Source organism: Equus quagga, chromosome 3 (genome assembly GCF_021613505.1).
Source record: "Equus quagga isolate Etosha38 chromosome 3, UCLA_HA_Equagga_1.0, whole genome shotgun sequence".
Lineage (NCBI taxonomy): Eukaryota > Metazoa > Chordata > Mammalia > Perissodactyla > Equidae > Equus > Equus quagga.
The window spans coordinates 8834121-8848740 of record NC_060269.1 but is presented as its reverse complement, the minus strand read 5'-3'; positions in this window follow the sequence as shown (position 1 = coordinate 8848740).

Below are 14620 nucleotides of genomic sequence, written 5' to 3'. Positions count from 1 at the left end.
ATACCTTTTCCTACCATTTAAACCAGCTTCAATTGTTTTTTGGGTTTTTTTAATTACTTCAAAATCATCCTAGATAATACATATAGTCGTAAAGTATATTGTGTAAGCCTGGCTAAGGTGTGCAATGTGACCGGCAGATGTTTCCAAACTAGAATATACAGGAAATGTTTTGCAATTGAGTCAATAAGGTTCATTGGTTGGACCATCAACATTTTTTATCCCTTTTTTATTTTATAAATTGTCTGACACCTGAATAAACCACCTAACTATTGTTATTATGGTTTGCCCATCTGTTGTTTTCCAGCATTACACAGCTAGACTTCACTTCTCTTGGATAACATTTCCTATTGGTTATAGTGACAAATTTATTCAAATAATGGTATTCTGATTCCACGCAAGGTTGGTATATTATTTAAGTTATATTACTTTGACAGTATTGGTATGCCTCTCTTAATATTCATATGGAGAATGACAGAGAAATCACTAATATCTGACAATATTCAGGATGTGTACACAGTTTGAATGCAAGCACGGCTCTGGATAACATAAATTTGCTGGAGAGATTAAGGCCATATTGTCACCATTCTTCATCTCTCAGATCCTCAAAAGTGTTCTCATCTTTTTCCTTTTTGTATTGTATAAAAACAATTGCCAAAAAATTATTAGTCAGCTGAGTAATATCACTTTAATTCTTATGTCAATCTTTAGCTGTCTACTGGAGGCAATTATCTCATTGTGTGGTATTCGATTTCGTAGAGTCATTATAATCACATCAAAGAAAGTTTGGAAATCAATATAATCTCAGTACCCATTGCAGATATTTTACTCATTTTTTTCATATGCTTATATCTACACACATAAAGCTCTATCCATAGTCATATACTTGGAACACATGCAATTTTGTACCCTGATCATTTCAACCAACATAGATTATGTGATCTTTCCTAACATCAGGAAAAAACATCACAATTCACTTTATACTTTATATGATAATTTTATAAAATAATGGATTATGGGTTATATTTACTCTCTTATTTTGCTTTTTCTGTATTCTAATAAAAAGGTAAGATAAAGCACAATAAACTCTTAAAGGTACTACTAGGATAAATAAAACCAGAACTAAACAAAATATATCCTCTATTTTGGTATAAGACCTTCAAACGTATCTTTTAAATGGTCTATAAAATACCCAAGTGATTGAATATACTAGATTTTAACCAGTAAGTTCTTGGTTGGGGAACACTCAAGTTGATTAAATTTTTTCACTCTTACACTAAGCACTACTATTGAAGATGTTTTTACATAAAGCATTGTCTTATTTAGGATAAATTTGAAGTATAAATTCCCTGAAGGATCGTTTCATTTGAAAAATGGTGTCACTTTTAACAAGTTTCCAAATTAATTTCCAAAAGTTTTGAATCAGTTTACATTGCCATCAGCAAAGTTTTATTGCAGCATTTGCAAAAAAAAAAAAAAAAAAGAAAGGATACAAATAAACATTTATGGGAAAGGTCTGCCTACTGCTCTTTTCATGTTTCTTAATTATTCACCCATTTATTCATTTAAAAAATATTAAATGAGTCACAACTGTATGCCAGATATTGAGAGTTACTGGTGAGAAAACTTCTTACCGCAATCCCAGGAAGAAAATATTTTTATCCATAGATTTGCAGGAAAGAAAACAGAAGCTCAGACAAGCTAAGAATTTATTAAAGTCACATAGCAATGGAAAGATCTAGAGCTCTAAGATTCAAATCTAAACTAACAGACATCAAAGCCTATGTTCTTTTTAGTCTACCTGGGCATCACTGAGTATTCTTACTTTAAAAGTTTCCATGATTTTTGCTGATTTAGTAAACAAAGTTAGTACCTTATGTTTGTTTTCAGTTTTTCTGATATCAGACAAGGTTGAAAACTTTTTCCTGTTTACCAATTATTTTTTCACGTGGCAAATGTTTGATCATGTCATTTAGTCATTTGTAACTACTGTGGTTTCAATGGTTTTTACTAACTTATAGATTGTTTGGGCCAAGATACAAAAATATTAGTTTTTTGTAACGTTTGCTTAAAATAAATTTACATTTTTATTGCTTGCTTTTAAACTTTGGTTATAAGAGTTAAAAATTCAGATTAATTTAATACATTGCATTTTACTTTTATATTTATTGATGTGAAAAAATAGAGAGCATTAAAAAGATGTGTCAATCTAATATGGTATGAGGAAGCTTCTTTTTTTGTGCTCAACACTCTTGGTTTGACTGTAACTATATCATTCGTCTAATGAGTCACAGGGCCTATTGATGGAGAAAGCTTAATTGATCGGTAGTTGTGTTTGGAATGCAAACTGGCTTTTTATTAAAGAGCATTTTAATTTGAAGTAAATGTTCTGATGAGAAGTTTTAGAGCTTTCTTAATCCCAACTTCCGAAACTATAATCTTTGCCCATATTTTTCTGTTAATATTTTGCTTTTATCATCACTGGTTGAATGCACAGCTGCCCTAATAAATGCTATTATATGACTCCATATAATGTCTTATCATTATCATTTAGTTTTATCCTTATAATTTAGTCAATAGAGCTGTGTTTACTCTTTTCAATGAGTCATGTTTCCTTCATATATTTTTTTTAAGGTTTTTTTTTTAGATTTTTTTTCCTTTTTCTCCCCAAAGCACCCGGTACATAGTTGTATATATTTAGTTGTGGGTCCTTCTAGTTGTGGCATGTGGGATGCCTCCTCAGCGTGGCTTGATGAGCGGTGCCATGTCCGTGCCCAGGATTCGAACCGACGAAACCCTGGGCCGCCTCAGAGGAGCCCGCGAACTTAACTACTTTGCCACAGGGCCGGCCCCTCCTTCATATATTTTTTAATATCCTTTACAAAATCACACTCACCACCGTTCATGTCTGTGATTAATTGCCTGAAAGTCTTTTGATGTTGAATTGAAATCTGTTAGAAGACTTTTCTATGAGTTAGCTTAATATTATTTTCCAGCTTACATAAGGGACTGCAAGTACAAATGAATAAAATATTATATAAAACTGCATTAGTAATGATAATATCAATGACTTCTAATATGATGACATAAAAAGATACAGAAACTTAAGAGCTACTTTCTACTGCTGCTGCTCTGACAACTAGCTACTGTTCACAGAGCACTTACTGAGTGCTATACATTGGCTAAGTACTTTACCTTTTTTTTAAAATCTAGTTTTCAAAACTTACATACATATAATAATTACAATGGGGATGTTTTTCAGATTATGAAAGGGTAAGTATTTGATGCAGGTCATATAACTACTGAGGAGAAAGAGAGTATGAATTCGAATCAAGTTCTAAATTTATTTAAGTGTGGAATATGAATTTCAGAAACACCTCTTTACAATTCTCGGGACAGTTGTGTTCCCTAGAACAGTCTGAAAATGTCACCTTAGGTGTTCCAGACTTGATCAGTCTTAAGAAGTATGAATAATTCAAGTAAGGCTCCTTAGACAAATACAGAGAATCAGAATGTCAATTTTATTAAGGTACAATGATAAGTATAAATGCTGAAAGAATTAGACACTACAAGTTTTCCAACCAGTGGATTCTGTTCCTGTAAGCAAGTTAGAGACAAAGCGACATTACAAACAGATAATTTCTGCATGTTGAAAGAAAAATGCCAAGAGGGAAAATTAATTATTTGAAATGATGCTTAAAAGCATCAGGCAAGTGCAGCTTTTTCCATGGAAGACGTATCTGCCACTAGACTCGATAACTCAAGTCCTCGGACCAGGGATCCCTTTTCTTTGGACAGTTCTTGGGTGTGAAGGACTGATGTTTGCCTCCGTGCACATGTCTTCTATAATGCCATGACTGACAGCCAACTTTCCTTGTGATAGATATTGTTTCTTTAAATCTGTTAAACTTTCAACAAAAATGTAGCAAGCCCGAGGAAGACTTTGTCTCTTTGATATTGTTTTGTATATTTCCATTTTATGTTGATTTACATAGAGAAATCCTGTTTCCAAGGTGAATGGGTGAAGAGGTAGCTTGGGATGGGCCCCAAGGCTATCCCAACCATCAGGTGCCACCAATGGCATAATAGGTATTCAGAAATATTGTGTTATAATGAATAAACAAGCAAATCAGGGAATAAACGGGCCTCTATTTTGATGTCCTGAAAATTCCTAGTTTTATAAATTGAGGAAAAATGAAATGTAAATCAATTCTTTGTAGAATTCTTTCTTGATTGCTTTTGTCACCGTCATATAAAATCCTGATACACCAAGAAAAAGTCTGTTACTTTTTTTTGTGCAGAATTTTTTTTTTGCACCTTGAATAATAGACTCACTCTTTGCTTTAATATAGTGAGATCCCTTTTATTTCAATTAGAGGATGCTTAGAACATATTTTTTGGCTTTATCTCCTGCTCAGAGTAAATGGCTATAATACACAAATTACAATTGCTAAATTCTGGCAGAGCAAAATCCCTACTCGCATTTATCCACCCTGCCATAAATTTCAAGATTTCAAGTTGCCCATTTTATTGTGCTTACTCCTTCTACAGATTCGGCTACCACCACCCCCACCCCCATCCAGAGAGAAAAAGGCAGGCAGGCAATGAAAGCATTTGGCTTTGATGGGATTTTGTCTCCCGTAAACTAAAGAGGTGGGAAGAAACAGAAGGAGATGAGGAGAAGTAATGTGTCTGTAGGATGGCCGGGACAGACGACTATACCCTAAAGCAAATTCTTGTCAATTTAACCTCACTGATAACCCCCATTTCCACATTAGTTGTGATTTTGTTTGTTAAAAGTAAGGGAATTTAACAGGGAAAAGGCAGACTTTTTGAGTTAGCAGGTTTTGATGTTTGGCTGTCTGGAAAAAAGAAGGAACGAGTCTAAAAGGGTGGGGAAGTAGGCAAGGGGCTTAGAAATGCAAGAAGCGCAGTAACCAAACAGACTTGGCAATTTAGCTGCCTGCCAGATTAACAGCTCTTGCACACTTGAAAATGCCTGGAATCTTTCAGGAGAGGTCTGGAAGTCAGTTAGTTTGGGTGCTTACCCAGGTGTCTTTCTCCAAGTTAGTCCAGTTGCCATCCAATTTTTATTCACCCTCTGTGAGAAGGGGAGGGAGGAACAAAGTGCACAGAGAGGAGGAAGAGATAGATTTATGTCCCAACAAACTCACTTCCTTTCTCATCTTTAGAGTCAGCAACATATTATTTCCTGGGATTTCCCTATTAACAGAACACATTCCTTATGAATGCCCAGCATTGTCCACGATGCTTCCACCGCTGCCACTGAGCAGCTGGGTCTCCTCATTCACTAGGCTTTTGAGCACCACCATCATCACGATGCTTATTTGGCTTCTTTTTCTTCCCTAGGAGTAGCTCTGCTATGCCAAACACATTCTCACTTGATCTCCTTCAGAGGCATTGGAGATAAGGAAAGTTAGAGTTTGGGCAGGGCAAGTAGCAGTACGTCTTTATTTTAAAACAGCTATAAAACCACTTTCTTTATGCTTATTTCATTTTGGTTGCTGGATCGTTTTTATATTTTATTGCTCCAAAATTTCTTCATTATCTCATATATATATATCTCATATATATGCTATATATGAGATATATATATATATTGCCTTTTAAAGATGTAGCTACATCTACGTTTTCCAACTAATGAGTGAATGAACCACTTGTTATCGTGGGTTACATATACCCAGAGGGACCAATGACAACTCTTCATGCTTTTTAAATCTGAAGTAGCCATCAGAATCTATATTTGAGAACTATCTAAACAATGAGAAATCCAGTCTACTAGAAAAATTTCAATATCATTCAGAATACAATAAAAACTAACTTGAATGAAAGATGAGTCAAAATCAAGAATCAGTGACTGCATATTTTGACATGTGTTTGACTGTCTCCTAAATTAGTTTCTTTACTGTCCCTCCTCCACGCCACTATTTTTAATCAAAGTTAAGGCAGCTAAAATATTTAAGGTCATTATACTACTGTTCATAGTTGTACACATATTAGAAATATGAATTCAGAAAATATTATCAAAATAAAGTAACCTATTTTTTAATTAACTATTTCGTAAAGTAACAATTGGCCTTGTTGCTAATATATAACTTGTTAGGTGATATTTTACTGAGATCTAGGTTATTTAGTAGAAAAAGATTACACAGACACATGGATTGAAATAAAGGTTAAAACTTTTTCTCCTTTTTATCCTTAACACACACTTACCGTCTCAATCTCCCCGCACATATCTCTTCCAGACTGCCATCCGGTGTTTTTATCTGAGTGCATGGGAATTCTACTAATACTTTGTGTTCTTTGATACCAGCTATCACTGAGTTGACTTGAGAATTTTAAATCCAGTTGCTCTTTTGTTTTAGAAACCACCACAGTCTTGGAAGTCTCAGAATGAATGAAGTCCTGGGAATTGGCACCAAATCTAACAATCATCTGAATATTTAATCAAAATTCACTCAAACTAAAATTTATGCAAAATAAAATGATGATCATTCTTAACATTAATAAAAACATACTCTTGCTTTCTCCCAGGAGAGTGAACTTGCCATTCTTTATAATGTAGAATCAAGAGAAAGTTAGAAAGTTAGATACTGCAAGCTGAAGGTTCTTGCCATGAGATCACATAAAGTCGGTGTCTTCTCTGACATAATTTTCTTCCTTTTCACTTATTGTGCAACTCAAATAAGCAGACATTTACTATGTTTTTAGAATGTGTTTAGTTGGGAAGAGGAGGACGGAAAGAAGACTAAGAAACCATGCTTAATCTAGAGGTGATGATTGTGTAACTGATTTCCCTTACCGCAAACCCCTTACAGTGACTCTCACGTAACATCAACATCCCACACTCCTTCCCTTCTCTTCTCTGTGTCAATCTTCTCAGCCTGTTTCTACTCACAATAGTCCCAAAAACATCCATTTCAACATTTCCCTCTATTCCCATGAACCGATCTGGGTGTGGTGCAGAAGTTTCTAAATTTCACCTTGAGAAATGCTAGCTAGAATTCCTTCTATTTGATTTCTGTACGCAGAAAGCCTGGCTGCTCTTCCTCATCTGTGTTTTGCATGCTAACACTCAATCCTCACTCCCTGGACAGCAATAAATAGTGAAAAGAAAGTCAGAAGTAGAAAAACTAAAAACTGGAATGCATGAAGCTAAAAAGCTGTTGACTAAGCTCTATTTAAGGCTGCAATCATACTAAGTAATGTGAACTTTGAATAAGAATGGGAGTGTGCCAGGGAAGGAAGCAAATTGATGGTTTGGATGAATAATAGGCAGCCAGAGGGGGAATAAGGTGTGGATGAGCTTAAAATGATGAATAGGGAACCTCCTTAGAATATGACTGCAGGTAAATATAGGGAAAGGGAAGTTGTTTTAGAATATAAAAGAATAGAGTATAGGTGTGGGAAAGGGATAAGATATACTTTCCAAAAGAGTGGGAGGACTGATCAGATTTACTAAGCTCTACAGGCAAAGATGAAAAATTGCTTTCATGGTATGCTGCTGTGCCTTGTTACTCCATGTGTCAGCTGTGGGATGCAACATCAGCCTGACCTGGGAACTCATTAGAAATACAGAATCTCAGGCCACACCTCAGCCTCTCTGCATTTAACGCTATCCCCGTGTGAATAGTCTGCATGTTAATATATGAGAAGCACTAATGAAGTAGAATCGTCTAACCACTGTTTGAGGGGAGGGGTTGCTTTGTTTTTAATCTTTAAAAAGATTAAAAGTAATACTTTCACAGAATTTGGAGATGATTAATGAAAACACATACTAACAGTAAGGCACATGATAGGTGCTCAATAAATGTTAATATATGTTCCCTTTTGTTGAAAGTTTCTTTCCTGGCAATTGTCTTTCACAGCTAGAATAGAAATAAGAAATAAAGGAAAGAAATGTTAAATTTCAGCAGTGGAGGATTAGGTCATTAAGCTCCACCTCTGAACTGAAAATAACTAGAAAAAAGTAGACCAAGACAAGAAACATACATTTGAAGGCACTGAAAGAGTTAAAAAAACAAACAAACAAAAAAAGCAATGAGGAATCATGGAAGTAAAATCTGTGAGAATGAAGAAAATGCAGAGAGCTGAGTGGCAGTGCAGTCAATTTTTCACTAGAGTTATATACAGACTCTGGAAGAGAAAACTGAGACGATAAGAAACTGAAGAAACCAACAAACTCAATGGACTAAGAGGCCAAAAATTGCTGTTCAGAGCTTACAAGTGGGAGAAGGGTACTGATAAATTTTCAGGTTTTGGTAGGTACTTAAGAGTTAAGCCCTTGGAGTAAGGGTAAAGCAGAAATAAGTAGACTGTTTCACTAAAGTCTAGCTTCCAATCCTCTTGATTCCAGAACTGGATTAAGGTGGTCTAAGATTGAGTCTAGCCTCTTGGGAAAAGAAATTATAAATCATTTCTGGAAGATGTTGACATCATTCTAAGTCCTATACATTTCTATAATTTTTCATGTAAATATCTGGTATTAAATATAAAATATCTAGTATTAAAGAGACAGGAAGTAAAAGTGTGCCCCAAACCAAAGAGATACAACAAAAAATAGAAAAAACTCACAAAAAATCCAGATAATTGAATTAGCAAATATGTACTTTCAAATAGTTGTGCTTAATATGTTCATAGACACAAAATATAAGTGGAGAATTTTGGCAAAGAACTGAAATTATAAAAGAAAAAGAAAGAACTAGTGGAAAACTGTAGAATTGAAAAATATAATCAATTAAGAACTCAACGGATGGGTTAACAATAAATTAGATACAACTGGAGAGAAAGTTAACGAACATTTAATGTAGATTAGAATAGAACATTGAACATGAATCAGTGAGTGACAAAATGTTGGAGAATACAGAAGAAAGGGTAAGATAATGGAGGATACAGTGAGAAGTTTTAACATCTGTATAATTGGAGTTCCAAAGGAGAAGAAAGAGAATGAACGCATAGAAACAATGTTTGAAGAGACAGAAATTTCCACTAACATCCTGCTCTTCAACATTGTACTGGACATTCTAACTATGCAATAAAGAAAAATGGTTTCTTTTTAATAAACAGATTGGGGAGACGAAAATTGTCATCATTTGCAAATAGTATGATTGGAAGGTCAGAAAATCTACAATAATGTACTGTACAATAATGTACACATAAACTGTTAGATTAATGGTTAGTTTGGCAAGATTGCTGCATACAAGATCAAAGAATGTACAAAAGTCAATTTTTTACATTCCAGAAAAAGAAAATGATTTTAAAAACTAACAATACCATAAAATTATCAGGTTCTTGAGACCAAATTGGAAAAAAAATGATGTGCAAGAAAATACATAGAAAAGAGAAAACAATAAAATGTTATGCAGAGAAACAGAAGAAAAATTAAGTGAAGAGACGGACAGATTATGTTCATGAATTGGAAGACTCAAAATTTGGAGTTGTTGGGGCTGGCCCTGCGGTTCAGCGGTTAAGTTCGCATGTTCCACTTCAGCAGCTGGGGGTTTGCTGGTTCAGATCCCGGGTGTGAACCTACGCACTGCTTGTCAAGCCATGCTGTGGTAGGCATCTCACATATAAAGTAGAGGAAGATGGGCATGGATGTTAGCTCAGGGCCAGTCTTCCTCAGCAAAAAGAGAAGGATTGGTGGCAGATGATAGCTCAGGGCTAATCTTCCTAAAAAAAAATTTGAAGTTGTCAATTCACTGCAAATTGACCTAGAGACAAAATGCAATCTCAAGAATCTCAACAAGTTGTTTTTAAATTAGCATATGACTATAAAACTTCCATAGAAATACAAAAACTCTAAGAGTAATCAAGATAATCTCGAAGAAGAACATGGTAAGACAACTTACTCTAATGGATATCAACTCTTATTTCTAAACCTGTATAATTACTACAGCATGATATTGGTACAAGAACAGACAAAAGTAACGAGGGAACATAACAGAGAGACTAGAAATTAAGCCAGTCCTTGGCACACACATGATTTATGTCAAGGCAGCACCGAAGAAAGTGGTGCTGAAACAATTAGGATTTTGTCTCTACTTCACACCAAATATAAAAATCTGTTGCAGGTGGATTATAGATCTAAATGTGACAGGCAAAATAATAAAGCTATAAATATATCCAAATGACAAATAAGGAGATGAAGATAATCAACCTATTAGTATTCGGAAAATGATTTTTGAAAACATTAGATACAACTGTATACCTACCAAAATGGCTCAAATTAAAAAGACTGAGGGGCCGGCCCCATGGCCAAGAGGTTAAGTGTGCGTGCTACAAGGGGCCAGCCCAGTGAATGTGGCTTAACGTTAAGTGCACATCTTCCGCATTGGCGGCCTGGGGTTCTCCAGTTCAGATCCTGGCTCTGGACATGGCACTGCTTGGCAAGCCATGCTGTGGTAGGCATCCCACATATAAAGTAGAGGAAGATGGGCACGGATGTTAGCTCAGGGCCAGTCTTCCTCAGCAAAAAGAGAAGGATTGGCGGCAGATGTTAGCTCAGGGCTAATCTTCCTCAAAAAAGAAAAAAAGTTCACATGCTCGGCTTTGGGGCCAGGGTTCCACCGTTTTGGATCCTGGGCGTCGACATGACACGGCTCATCAGGCCATGCTGAGGCGGCGTCCCACATAGCACAACCAGAAGGACCTACAACTAGAATATACAGATATATACTGGGGGGCTTTGGGGAGAAGAAGGAAAAAACAGAAGATTGGTAACAGATGTTAGCTCGGGTGCCAATCTTAAAAAAAAAAGACTAACGATACCAAATGCTGGCATCAATACGAAGCAACAGGATTTTTTTTACACTGCTGGTGGAATTGTAAATTGTTACAACCACCTTGGAAAACTGAATATCAGTATCTATTAAAGCTGAATGAATTCCATGAGCCAGCCATTCTACTTACAGGTATATGCTAAACATATATACATGCACATGTGCACCCAACACACATGATAATGTATACATAAGCAGTCTTCCTTGTATAAGTAAAAACTGGACAGGCCAGCGCAGTGGCGTAGCAGTTAAGTTGGCATGTTCCGCTCTGGCGGCCAGGGGTTTGCCAGTTAGGATCCCGGGTGCAGACATGGCACTGCTTGGCAAGCCATGCTGTGGCAGGCATCCCACATATAAAGTGGAGAGAGATGGGCATGGATGTTAGCTCAGGGCCAGTCTTCCTCAGCAAAAAGAGGAGGATTGGTGGCAGATGTTAGTTCAGGGCTAATCTTCCTCAAAAAGAGAAAACTGGAAACAATCCAAAGGTCCATCAACAGAAGAACATATAAGTAAACTGTGTTATATTCATATTATAGTTACAGCTATTAAAATGAAAAAAGAACTACTTAGAAATGAAAACAAGGTTGAATCTCACGGATATAATATGCAGCAAAAGAAAACATAGTATATGACTATTACAAAATATTCAAAAACAAGAAAACTAAACTATGATGTTCAAAGTCAGAATATGAGTTACTCTTTTGAAGAGATGGAAGATGTAATGATTGGCAGGGGCTTAATGGGGGCTTCCAGTATTCCTGTTGTGGGGACTGGAATTGGCCACCCCAAGATATGTCTCTTTGGCATGAGGATTATTTGAGGCTGATTGCTTTTCATAAACTGGGACAGGGAACGAGGCTCTGAGGAGTGGAACTTGCTTGCCCTTTGTTAGGAGACATTTACATTGTAAAGGAACTCTCCATCTGTAAAGATATCTCCCTCTGTACCACAAAGAAGGGGAGATGACCTTCTCTCTAGAAACTCTTAATCAATGGGGAAGGCAAGGACTTAAATCTGCATTTGTTTATTGTGCTTGTCTGGTAACCTGTAACTGACTTCCCTCCCCCTCCAATGTTGGCATTTCTTTAAGGATTAAGCATCTTTCCTTAGGCTAGCAACTGATTGCTGTGCTCACCTGTGACCACCCAGCTCAAGACAATAGACTTGCCTCCTGCTATGCCCACCGAGATAGCAGACCCACTATCTGCTGTGTCCATCAAGCTCTGTGCCGACAGGACAGGGTAATCTTGTGACTATTGTGGGAGGGACATTTCAACCATATGTGAAATATCCTGTTTGGGGGTATATAACCACTCTGTGCACCTCACTTCTTCTGTGCCCTTTCTTCCTTTGGGAAGAAAGGCCCCGGGCCATGGTCTTCATAAAGCTTTGTTTAATTTTCTCCTGCTATTCTGTCTCATGTGAATTTAATTCGTTCTCTGGCCAGACGAACCCACTTTGGATAGAGGAAATGTCTTCCTCCCCTACACTGTAATGTTCTGCTTCCTGATTAGGAAGATGGCTACACAGATATTCTTTTTGTGGGAACTTATTGAGTTATTCATGTACTTTGATATGTGGATCATTTCATTAAAAATGTCAAAATGAAAAAAGATAAAGGAATAAAATTGATGCCAAAGGAATTTCTGCCAATTTTTGTAAATAAATTATGGTAAAATGAAACAATAAATAGAAGTAAAATAAATAGGAATTGGAAATAAAGAAATGAAGCTGTCACTGTTTGAAGATTTTATGATTTTCCACATAGAAAACCCAAAAGAATTTATGGAAAAATTACTAGAGATAACATTTAATAAAGGTGCTGAGTAACACAGTAAAAATTTAGTTTAAATCTTTTTATCTAATTGAATGTCACAGTGTGCCTGGGTAACAACTTTACAATGCATTTAATAGGCACTCAAATATATATTGAATGAATAGATGAACCATACTGTTGACAAAAGCAGAGGGCACTTCTCCTAATTTCTAAACTAGAAGAGCATGTACTCAGTTACTAAATGGTCATATCAAGTTACTGAAGGTTTTTAATAAATTATTAGGACAGCACTGAATTTTTACTATTTGAGACTGAAATATGGTTCATCAAGGACTATTTCCACTCACTGAGTCTCATACAATGGAATCTTGATAATTTTAAAGTGGCTGTAATAGCCTGGATTCTAGTTGAGGTCTTACATGTTCTTATTTCCTTGACAAGTTGAAACAAAGTCTAGTGAGAGGCGATAGCGAAGTCTAATGGATTCACAGTGTGCTCTCCTTTGTGCAAAATTTGCATTGATGTTGATGAATCGCTTCTGAAATAACTTTCTCTTCTATCCAAATTACTTTTAGCTTGCAACTTCATTCCCATGACAGCTAGCCATCTTTATGAGTGTTGTTTGTATTATTCTTTTTAGCCTTTCTGTACCAGATCAAATTTGCAAATAACTCAATTGCCTGAATGCAAACTCTGGGTCACTAGTTATTTCCGCTAGATAAAGAATCATTTCTTGTCCTCTACGATAACCAGTCAGTTACGATGTGAAAGGGGCTGTTGGTATAATCTTGTTTCCACTGATCCCAGGTCAATAATTTTCATTGTAACAACAAATCTGAAGGTGACCTGTTTTGGTCCAACCTAACGGATTGCATCAGGTTCAGAAAACAGAAGGCTCATTGTGGTAACAAATGACATGGTGTCTCCTGTTGTGAATTAATAATGTGACTCCTCACTTTTGCCAGTTATCTGCAAAAAAGCAAACCGACTTTGAAACCTGGGGGAGAGCAGGGGTAATGATTTAAGTCTTATTAGTGATATAATAACATGTGCTTATGTTAGACAGTTCCATCTAAACCTCAACGCTTCATTTGTTCACTCTCAGGCAAATCTGCTGAATCAAGTCAGTGCCCTGCCTTGTGAAGTCAGTGATGGCTTTTTCAGGCGTGGAGGGAAAGCAGCGCAGAACCAGGAGCTTATATGCAGGATCAAGGTCTAATGTGAGTTGTGGATTTGGTCAGAAGGATACAATGAGGAGTTTAATAGCCTACTTAGAGAAAAATTGTTCAGAGCCTGTATGACTAGCAAGCTCTCAAAATCAAACACAATATGCATGAAAGAGAAAGATTTTGTCTCCTCACTATTTTATTGAACTCTCACATAGAACTCTCTTTCAACAATATGAAAAACTGAGTTCCTATTTTTATTTACACATATCACTGAGGTTTAGCCACTAGGGGCCAACATCTAGAAATTTCTACTATGATGCTTTTGTATTCATTTTCTGAAAACAAAGAATTATTCCATATAAATTAGAAAACATGAAAAAGAAAATATAAATAATTTACCCGAAACCTTTTAGATTCAAGAAAACCACATTTTGGCATATTCCCATTTTCTGTGGGCTGGGGATAAGGAATGGGGTAAATTCTCTTGAATAGCGGAAGTGACTTTTTAAAGAAATCAGAGTCAATTCAAGAGGAATTATTGGGTTTTTTTGTATGTGGTAATTACAGCTTAGGCCTATAATGAGTGAAAAAAAATCATGGTAAGATTATTTCCTTTGAAGTTTCACCCAGAAGCATCTTTGGGAAGCAACCTCTGTACCAACTTCTCGTCTCATTAATGTTCTATTGGTCTGTAGTGGTGATTCTGCCCAGCCGTCTTGTCAGTAGCTGCACTGCTGGTCTACTTGATACTATGACTCTTAATTCTCAAAATATGAATCACAATACATATTCTCATCAGCTGAAATACAATGTTAAGAGATTTCTCTGGTTGTCCAGGAAGGATTTCTAAGTTAACAGTGTGTTTTGCCTTCATA